This window comes from Alligator sinensis, unplaced genomic scaffold (assembly GCF_000455745.1).
Source record: "Alligator sinensis unplaced genomic scaffold, ASM45574v1 scaffold624_1, whole genome shotgun sequence".
Lineage (NCBI taxonomy): Eukaryota > Metazoa > Chordata > Crocodylia > Alligatoridae > Alligator > Alligator sinensis.
The window spans coordinates 2,458,697-2,468,473 of record NW_005842021.1 but is presented as its reverse complement, the minus strand read 5'-3'; positions in this window follow the sequence as shown (position 1 = coordinate 2,468,473).

Here is a 9,777-nt window from a genome sequence, read left to right as displayed (position 1 = left end):
TAAGTTTTACATGTAAAGGCAGAATAAAGAAGTAATTCACATTAATTCAAAGCAGAGTCTCTTTATTGGATTATGAGCTGATTGTGTTTACAAATACACTGCCAGAAGGGTTTTAATTTTGGGGCAATTTCATTGTTCGTAGGTATATATCTATATATAGATATATATCTATGAAATTATGTGGTTATGTGTTTTAAATGAGATACAGCTCCTTGCTGCTTAATGTAATATATGCTTCCATTTTATGACATAGCACAAAAGCAGTGCAATTTTATAACAACTTTATTTGAAATATCATCATAAATGAAAGATGTAAACAATGTTATGTTTATAAGCACAGTTTAAATTTGAATTCATTGGGATTTAGTGATCTCTTTATTTAACAAAGGCAAACTTTATTATGGAAGCATGATCATCCAGAGTATCCCCTTGGATTTTAAAGCTTTCATCACTTCTTATAACCAGGTAGTGAAGTTGTTCATTATCTTTTCAAAATGTGTTATAAACTTATTTTTATATTCTGTAGCTGAAAAAGGACACAAAGAGCGAGACAGTGTTTGAAATGTAAACAGTTCTCTGTAAAGTGAGATCAGTGTGGTAGGCTGACATTACAAAAACTGGACTAGATTGATTTAGTCCACATGCCCATGAAAGGGAATAAGGCCTTGAAAGGGAATAAGGGAGTACGAAGCCTACAGTCCCTCTCTACATAGCTCAGTGGGCACACAAGGATTAGAGGGTAGTATCTAGTCCCAAGATCTAAATTCTGCCTTTACTCCAAACCCAAAGCTCCCATTAAGGCCCATAGACATGAATATGCTATGCAAGACAGGCAAGAATGGGTCAATGAATGAACTGTCATTATGGACACATACAGACAAGTGTGCCCGTGTGGTATGTGATGCTGCAGACATGTCTGTGGCACCACATGCCATACACTCAGCTGTACTCTGCATTGCAAGAGAGCAGTGTGGGGATTTTTTTGACCCCTGGATATCCAGGAGTCAAAAATACCTGTGCAAAATAAAGCAGAGCGGTGCACGTGTGGGCAGTGTGGACCCCTCAAAACTGGAGCCTGGCCAGGTTCCAAGCAGGAGGATCACCATTGCAGCAGTCCTAGGACACTAGGTAAGGCTGCTGGGGCCAGCCCAGTGCTGATCTCAGCCTCCCCCACCCCACCTGGAGTAACCTGCTGCATGCTAGAGGGCACGTGGCACAGGTGTTCCCCATGGGCAACTAGTGGTGGCACAAGGTGCACCACTGCTAGTCGTCCCCAGGGAACCAAACGTCCATGCTCCTGTGGACGCGGCATATGAGTACAATTGTGCAATCCTTATGTTACTCTGCAACTCTCCCTGCAATCACACCAACCAAGAGGGAATAAAAGAAATGCATCTTTTCAACTTATTCTGGGTTATCAAACTCTAAACAAATGCGAAAAGATATGTGAGAAACAGCGAGCAGGATGAACCTCTCAAAGAGTTGTATAGCCATTATTGAAACCCGATGTCTGTACAACCCAGTGTAATACCCAAGCCCAAACCTGCAGCTGAATGTTAGAGATGGCGCCAACCTCCACACAAGGCTGAGCAAATCTGAACTTTGGGGAGAAGGAAGAGGACAATTCCCCATCTCCTTTTTTTGTCTTGAACCCATCACAAATTTTAGGTTAGGTTCCATTGTTGGCCAAAGGCCTGATACAAAGCCCATTGAAGTCAGTGGAAGCATTCCCTTGACTTCATTGTACCTTTTGATCAGCCTTAACTTCTGAGGTATTGCAGTAAGAGATTAATGTTGCATATCCAACAGCTATAAGACTTTATATTTGCTGTTTCATAGTAGCCTAAGGTCTTTGCAGATTTTTCAACTTTATTATTATTTAAAGAACTAACCCAACCCCAAATACATCTTTTGCTAAAATTGAATTAAAAAATTATTGCATTTACTGAGTGCATGTTTTCACTCTCCTTTTTGAATACTTACTTTTAAATATTTATGCATTTATCGAATCTTTCCTACTTCTTGCTTTAACTCTATCTTGGGCCCTCTTTGACCTCATAATCTGTTCATACATGACATCACAATCTGTTGCCATGGAAAGAACTACAATATCAAACAAGCATTATGGTCAAAGGTGTCCTTGCAGGAGAGAGATAGAGATTTCATGGGAAAAAATCCATTAATACTTAAATATAGTGCAAGAGGAAATATCATATTATCTTTACCTAAATCACTCTTCTCAGCCTAAATCTCTCTCTCTACCCAAATCAGTTACATAATGTTAAAAGGAAACACTCAAATAGGATGAGCTCTTATCTATTGTCAGAATCTTCTATTTTCAGAGGTAATTGAAGTTTTTGGTATTTATTTATTTATATATAAGCTGTGCATGCTATAATATCCACTGAAATCGCCTGTTTGCTTCCAATATCATTTTGAATGAAATGTGAGAATTTAATCCAGTGCAATGGTGTCTGCTCCACCAATAATTCCCTCAGTGACATTAGGCAAGTCGCTTAGGATACGTACACACAGCATAATTAAGGTGTGAATGCATCACATAAAACCTTACCCATTTTAGCTTAATTTAGCTAGCACAGGTAAGCATTGTAGTGGTGTCTTCACAGGGCACATCTACATATTCATCAATATACCATAATTATGGTGCATTAAGTTTCCTACCTGTAATTACAGGTGATGCCTTAATGCACTGTAATTGGAGCTACTGCGCATTAGTGCCAGAACACACTTTTTTGGTGATGCTAATGTGCAGTAGACTAATTCTACTGTGCATTAGTGCATGAGTATGGGTTTTGCCAGCCATGCTAATATGCAGTAGAATTAGGCTACTACGCTTGAAGTGTCTCATGTAGATGTGCCCACAGATAGTTTTAGCATGTGCCAGGGTATATATTTGGGGTTACCCAGAGGTCTTGAATTCTGGTTGCTAGCACGTGTGGAAGCCCATGCTGAAATATATGTGCACATAGTAGTCATCCTGAAGATTTTTACAATTATGCCTTTGAAACTAGATAATGTTGTAATAAAATTGGTGGCATTCCCTACTTTCCTATATGTAGTGTGAGACAGGGTTGTTCAGGTTTAGAGTGGCTGGGGGATGCTCACCATGTGGGTAGCATGCTCCTGTAGGCCCTTCCTGTGCCACCTACACTGTCCAACCCTCTGTCCCCATTGCTGAACTGCGCTACATCTACCTACCCCTGCTGTGCCACATCACACTGCATTGCACTGCACCCAGAGCCAGGGGCAGAAAACAGAAGTTAGAAGGGAAGGGGAATCACAGACTAGGGTGACAGAAATAGTCACAGCTGTGAGGGAATGGCAGCTGGGTGGGAGCCCATGGGCCACAAATTAACCCCTTGTGAGCTGGATGTGGCTCTGAGTTGGACAGCCCTAGTGGAAGGAACGGTGCAGTAATTACTGAAAAGCTTTTATGCATGTGTGTGTGTGTGTGTGTGTATACGTATATACATGCATGCTATTTCAAACCTACCAAAGGTACTAGTCCTTAATGCACATTGTACCAAGAAGGACACTTGTTTCTGCTTGTTTCTTCATTTGTTGAAGTCCTGTCTAAAAATATGAATTTTTTTTAAATGATAAGATTTCTCTGTCTAGTTTTTACCACACCCAACACGAGAGCAGAAAATGGCTGAAGGGATTTTACTCAAGCTTTCAGAGAATATTCACCTTTAGGCAGAAAACATGCATAAGATAATTTCAGTTTGGAAATGTTTGGATAGTTAGAAGTGGGCAAACACAAGGAGTCACAGTCAGCGTTGTTTTGCATTTTAAAGATAACAGAATGGAAACTGAGATTATCAGGATTTTGCCAGATGAAAGTAGCATAGCTCATTGTGTGCATTATATAGCTGCCCAGCAGACCTATGTTAATATACATACAATATATAATATATATGTATGTGGGTGTATATATATAAAATAATGTATGCATGTGGTGGTCTACTAAATTCTGCCTGCTGCTGGCAAAAATGAAAAATACATCACTGAACATTTCTCCAAGGTGAATATTTTTTTCAGGGGTGTTTTCCCCCAGGGGATATTTCTCAGGAGACCCATGAAGAATGAGAGATTTTCCACAGGGGATGCCTGCAGGGTGAAAGGTACTTCAAAGGGAAAGATCCAACATGAAATGAAAATCTTCAAAGGCCAGCCCCACTTCTCCTCTCAACAAGACAAATGACTTCAAAGGGGAACGCACAAATGTTGTAAATAACTTTTCCCCATAATACAAAAAACTTCTTTGAAGGAGAGTTCTTCCAATGATGTTATATTTTTTAACAGGGATCACCCAAAGCAATGTAAGTCCTCAAAATGAATTCAGTGCCCATCAGAGCAACATTTGAATAAGCATGTCCACTCCCCAAACAAGTGTATCAACATCCAGTGAGTCTAAAGATCTAACAGAACATTTATTTAAAACTATACCCTGTATGATCCTGGCTATATAAATGTATGAGGGTAGTGAATGGTCTAGACTCCAGAGGCTCTAAGAGCCTTACCTAGATTGTGGGGATCCTGAAAATCCAGTTTAGATATTCAAGTAAGTTATGACCCAAAATCCATTTTAGGGTTAAAAACAGGTGATTGTAGGTCATTAATGTATCTTGTTCTTCCTAGAAGCTACTAATGCTCCTGACCCTATGTTCCTTTATGACTCTCTGAAGGTTCCTTCAGACTCTGACTAAGGGTCTGATCTTGTTGCCATAAGGTTTTGCAAGTGATTTCAACTGGAGGATGATCATGCCCTAGTCCAGGGTTGGCCAACCTGTGGCACAGGTGTTACAAGTGGCATGGGCAGCCTCTGAGTATGGCACACAGAGAATCAGAGAGGGGACAGGCCCTACAATGCCAAAAAGGGCAGGAAGCAGAAATTAAAGCAGAAAATCTGGCAAGGAGCAATGGGAAGTAAGTAGACAGTAGAGCAGCACAGCCAGCAGAGAACGTAGAGCTGGGAGCAGAAGGCAGAGCAGCAGCTCTGGCAGAGGAAGTGGATTGGAATGGTATTATGGGAAGGAGCGAGACTAATTTGTGGCATGCCTGCCAAAAAAGGTTGGCCCCTCATTGCTCTTGTCTAACAACTTGTGAAGGACTGGTGTTTACAGCCATTACATTAAGATGGTACTGTACCAAAAAACAAAACAATACCCTCCTCCCCCAAAAGCAAAATCACAGTGTACCACACAACCAGCAGTGGCAACAGCAAAGATACAGAATAAAAACTTTACACTAGAATTAAAAAGGGAATGGTCCCCAGTAAAAATCATTGCTCCTGAACTTACAGTCTATGTTATAAATTTCAGGAGAAGTCCAGCTGAGGCAAAGATGATGTCCCTGACAGCTTCCATATATGTATATATGAAGGTGTTTCAGAAAGTAATGGTAATTTCAAACTAAAACCATTGTGTATACAATGATTGTTTACCGGACCACAACATTTCTCTACATAGTCATAAATGATGAGTGTGTTTGCCAGTGCTACCATCAGTGTTTCCTGCTGCTGTGTAGTTTCCCACTTTGTTGCAGGCATACACCATGGGCAGCTATTTTGCCATTAGTTTCTGAAACACCCTTGTGTGCATATAATTATATATTCACATCTATATTTAGATTTTATTTTATTTTATTCCATAGACCTTATTGCTATAGCTGTGATAGCTGTAATAGCTTATTGGTATTGCTATTGGTCTGAAGGAACTTTTAGAAAATCTTAAAGGATTAAAAAAAAATATTATATTTATAAAAAACTGTCCCAAAAAAGGCAGGAAATAGTCATCTAAATGGAGGGAGATCAGATTCCTGGAGAACAAGTGAAATCATTATTGACTGGAGGCTATTGGCAGAAAAATCTTACATTTTAATTTGCCAGAAATGTGATTTTGCTAGAGAATGCATCAAGAGCCTCCTTTCCCAGTTCCTCAACTTGCACCGTCTGACTCACTCACTCACTCACTCACTCACAGAAAAGAACCAGCAACCTGTGGCACCAACTTGTAGATCATTTCCCCATAATGTTTCAAGTAATGCACACCACTAAATATTTCAGATGGCTTGACAATACATTTTCTTAAAAGTAATGACTACTTACTTTTCTCACAAATCAATCAGGGCCTGGACAAAGCATTAGCTAATATACCATAAGCAAAAATTCTGCTTCAAGAGACTTAGTTATTCTCTTCCATCCTTAAATGTTATGATTTTTTAGTTGAGATTTGAGTTGTTTGACTCCATCCTGGGAATTTTAGTGAATAAAATAAAAACATTTAATCATGAAGGAAAAGACAGATTTTTTTCATACAGAGATTCAAACATTTGCAGTGGATAAATTGGCCTATCTTGTTTTTGCTAACGTGGTTACTCTTTAATCCTAATTATGTAGTTTTACATGAACAGATGTCATTTTTTGTGTCTTTACACCCATATAATATTACATAAAAGATGAAGTTAAAATATTAAACACATTGTGCACTTTGGGTCTGTCCTGATTCAAATCTTGGGAAGAGATCTCAAATTGTGATATGATGGCTGGGTGGAAGGAACTGACAGCTCAAGACATTCACTTAACAGCATAATACCATGTCCTTTCAGTCCTTATTGGCACACATTTTTAGTCCTCTTAAGAATACCTAAAGAGCTGCTACTGAGGTCTATGAGATCTAATTCTATAGAAAGGTGTACAAACTGAACCTTACTACAGTTTGCTTTGCTGAGTATAGACGTTAACCAATACTTCCAAGTTTGAATTTGACAAATTTGCCTCTTCAGAAAGAAAATACTACAGTTTTCATTGCTCCTAAGGTCAAAGGGAATGCTTAGATCAGGGGTGCTCAATGCTTGGCCCGTAAGCCAGATCTAGTCCCCACAGTCATGTCATTTGGCCTGTAGGGCTCCTCATGGGTATGAAAATTTGTTGGTAGGTGTTGACGCTGGATATTAGGACCCCAGCTGTTATACCTTTGTTCTGGGTGGGCACAACCCTCAGACTGAGCACAACACCTGCCAGATGATAATAGATGAGTTTATTGGTACAGAGTAATAACAGAAAAGCAACAATACTAACAATCAAACAATTCTATATCTACCAATCCTAGGGCTGTCATCAGAGTCAAAGTACATCTGGTTAGGATGCAGGCTTCATTTCTGAGGCTCTTTCTTAGGTGTCAGATGTCAGCATGTCATGTCAGCATGTCAGCAGTCTGGATGTGGGATGCCAAGGCCCACAGACCTCCTCCAGTGGGGTGAATGACATGGGCTGCTGGCATGCCCTTGGTCCATGGTAACCTCAGGGACCCTTTCCGAGAGATGGGGATGGTGACAGGGATGGGGACCCTTCTCATGGAGGAGTAGGGACAGGAGGGACAGAAAGGAAGGGAAGGAGGGACAGGAAGAGACGGGACAAAGGGAGGGACCCTTTGTTAATCTCAAATCCCTGCTTTTGTATTCTCCTTCTCATTTGATGACTCCTGATGACTCTTCATCTGTGGCTACCTCTGGTTGGTAGTTTCTCTGTGGACATGTGGACATGTAACCTTCCGGGCCTTCTCCTAATTTGGTGTGTTCCCCCAAAACTGGGACTCAGAACCCGCTCTGCTCTGGGGCCTTGTAGCTGATGTCACTTATCTCATGTTATGGGACAGTATGGAATATACTTCCCCAGTTCCCAGGCTGTGTCCTTGTTGTGTTACACAACCTGTCTGCCTTGAAGGCTGTGATCTCGTGTTATAGCATGCTCCTCTCAATAATCAGGCTGTGTCCATCCATTGGTCTTGTTGCGCTAGACAGTCTGCTCTCAGGGCCATGAGAAGCTGTGTGTGTGTCTCCCAAGCTCTTTAGAAATACATTTAACCCTTGGCACTCATCTTGACCCCTTGTAATGCATATATCTATACCTATAAGCCAATTCCCCCCAAAACAGGCCTTTAACTATCATTTCTAAGCCAACAGTAGGGGAGTGGTTTCTGTTAATTGCTGCTTATCTGCTGCCAAATTTGCAGACCCATGGGGAGCTCTGCAGGCTGTATAGTGTGGTCCTGCATGCTAGATCAGGCATGCAGGGCCAATTTGGGTATGTGGGGCTGGGCTAAGTCAGCGCAGAGCCTGATTCCGGTACCTAGTGCAGAGCCTGACCAAGGTATACAGGGGCTGGCTGAGGCCATGTGGGACCCAATCTGGGCTTACAGGGGTTGGCCAAGGCCTGCAGGGCTTGATCCAGGTGTATAGGGGTTATCTAGGGACATGTGGAGCCCAATCTGGGTGTATGGGGCCCAATCCAGCCCATGGACAGGCCCTGCACCACTCATTTGGCCTGCCAGCCCAAAAGGTTGAGCAGCAGTGTCTTAGATGATCGAAGATGACTGCTTGTATGTTACAGACCATTAAAGTGTTCCCAGCTACTGCTATATGAGCTCAATAACTTGGCTTGGCTAAAACATATCTACATGAAAATCATCAAGTCTTGAATTGAGAAACTTCAGGAGATGGAGAATCCACCACTTTGCTTCCTAGTTTGTGCCATTGCTTAATTACTTCCACTCTTAAATGTTTGTGTGTTATTTCTGAATGTGTCTGTCTTCACCTTCCTATCATTGGTTAAGCCTTGTTAAGCCTTTCGCCACAAAACTTAAAACTCTTAATACTGAGTATTTTCTCCCTAAAAGGATATTTGTATGTGATAATGAGTCACATCTCCTCTTTGATTAAGAACTCTTTGAAGTTCTTACTGTAAGTCATGTTCTCCGGCCCTCAACCCATTTTCATAATTCTTTTCTGCATCTTCTCTAGTTTTCTGAATGGACAACAGAACTATTGTAGTATTCACATATTTTTGTCACCAGTGTATATATAGAAGATAAAATCACTTCCTAGTCCTACTTATTGCTTCTTTGTTTATACATGTAAGGTTACACCTTTTATAGCATCACATTGGAAGCTGGGTCCATGAGACCTAATACACTTTTCAGTCACTTTTTTCCATTGCTCAATGATATGGTCTGTATTTCTCATTTGTACATATAGAAACCTGTATTTGACTGCATTTTATTTGAACGAACCCAATTTACTGGACAATTCAGGTTCCTCTGTGTGACTACATTGTCTTCATAATTTGTTTGTTTACCACTCATCCTTCATCAGCAATAATGTTATATTCAATTCCAGATCATTGATGAAAATGTTGAACACCCTCCAGCTAAAACGGTGATCCATGAGGAACTCCTCCAGAGGCACCTCCATTTGAAGGCAATTCGCCATTGGCGACTACTTTTGAAGTCTCTCGGTTAGCTATTACTTAAACTATTTAATATATACCCTCCCTACATGTCTGATGACCACCCCAGAACAAGACACAGAAGTTCCATTTCTTTCCTTTTACATCTTAAGGGAAAGGTTTTCCTATGATAGGGAAAAGGTAGATAAAGAAGAGTAAAAGAGAGTATAGACAACCGAAGGAGATATGTCTGATAGGTCCCCAGTTGTTAAAATATTCAGTTGTTTTTTGGCAGACTTTCATATACTTGGCGAATTGTGTCTATATATGCACTGGGCCTTCATGGGCTGAGCTTCAAGAGGGTCTGATATTGGTTACTGTAGCCTGTACCTGTATTGAGTACTGCACCTTTAAGTGGAGAGAAATGATCCTTGTTTGCTACAGAGATTGTTGTCATCTTGGGTTAACTCATAGTGTATTCTATGTATCCATGAAGATACTACTAGTTCACCGTGATAACAGAGTATCAC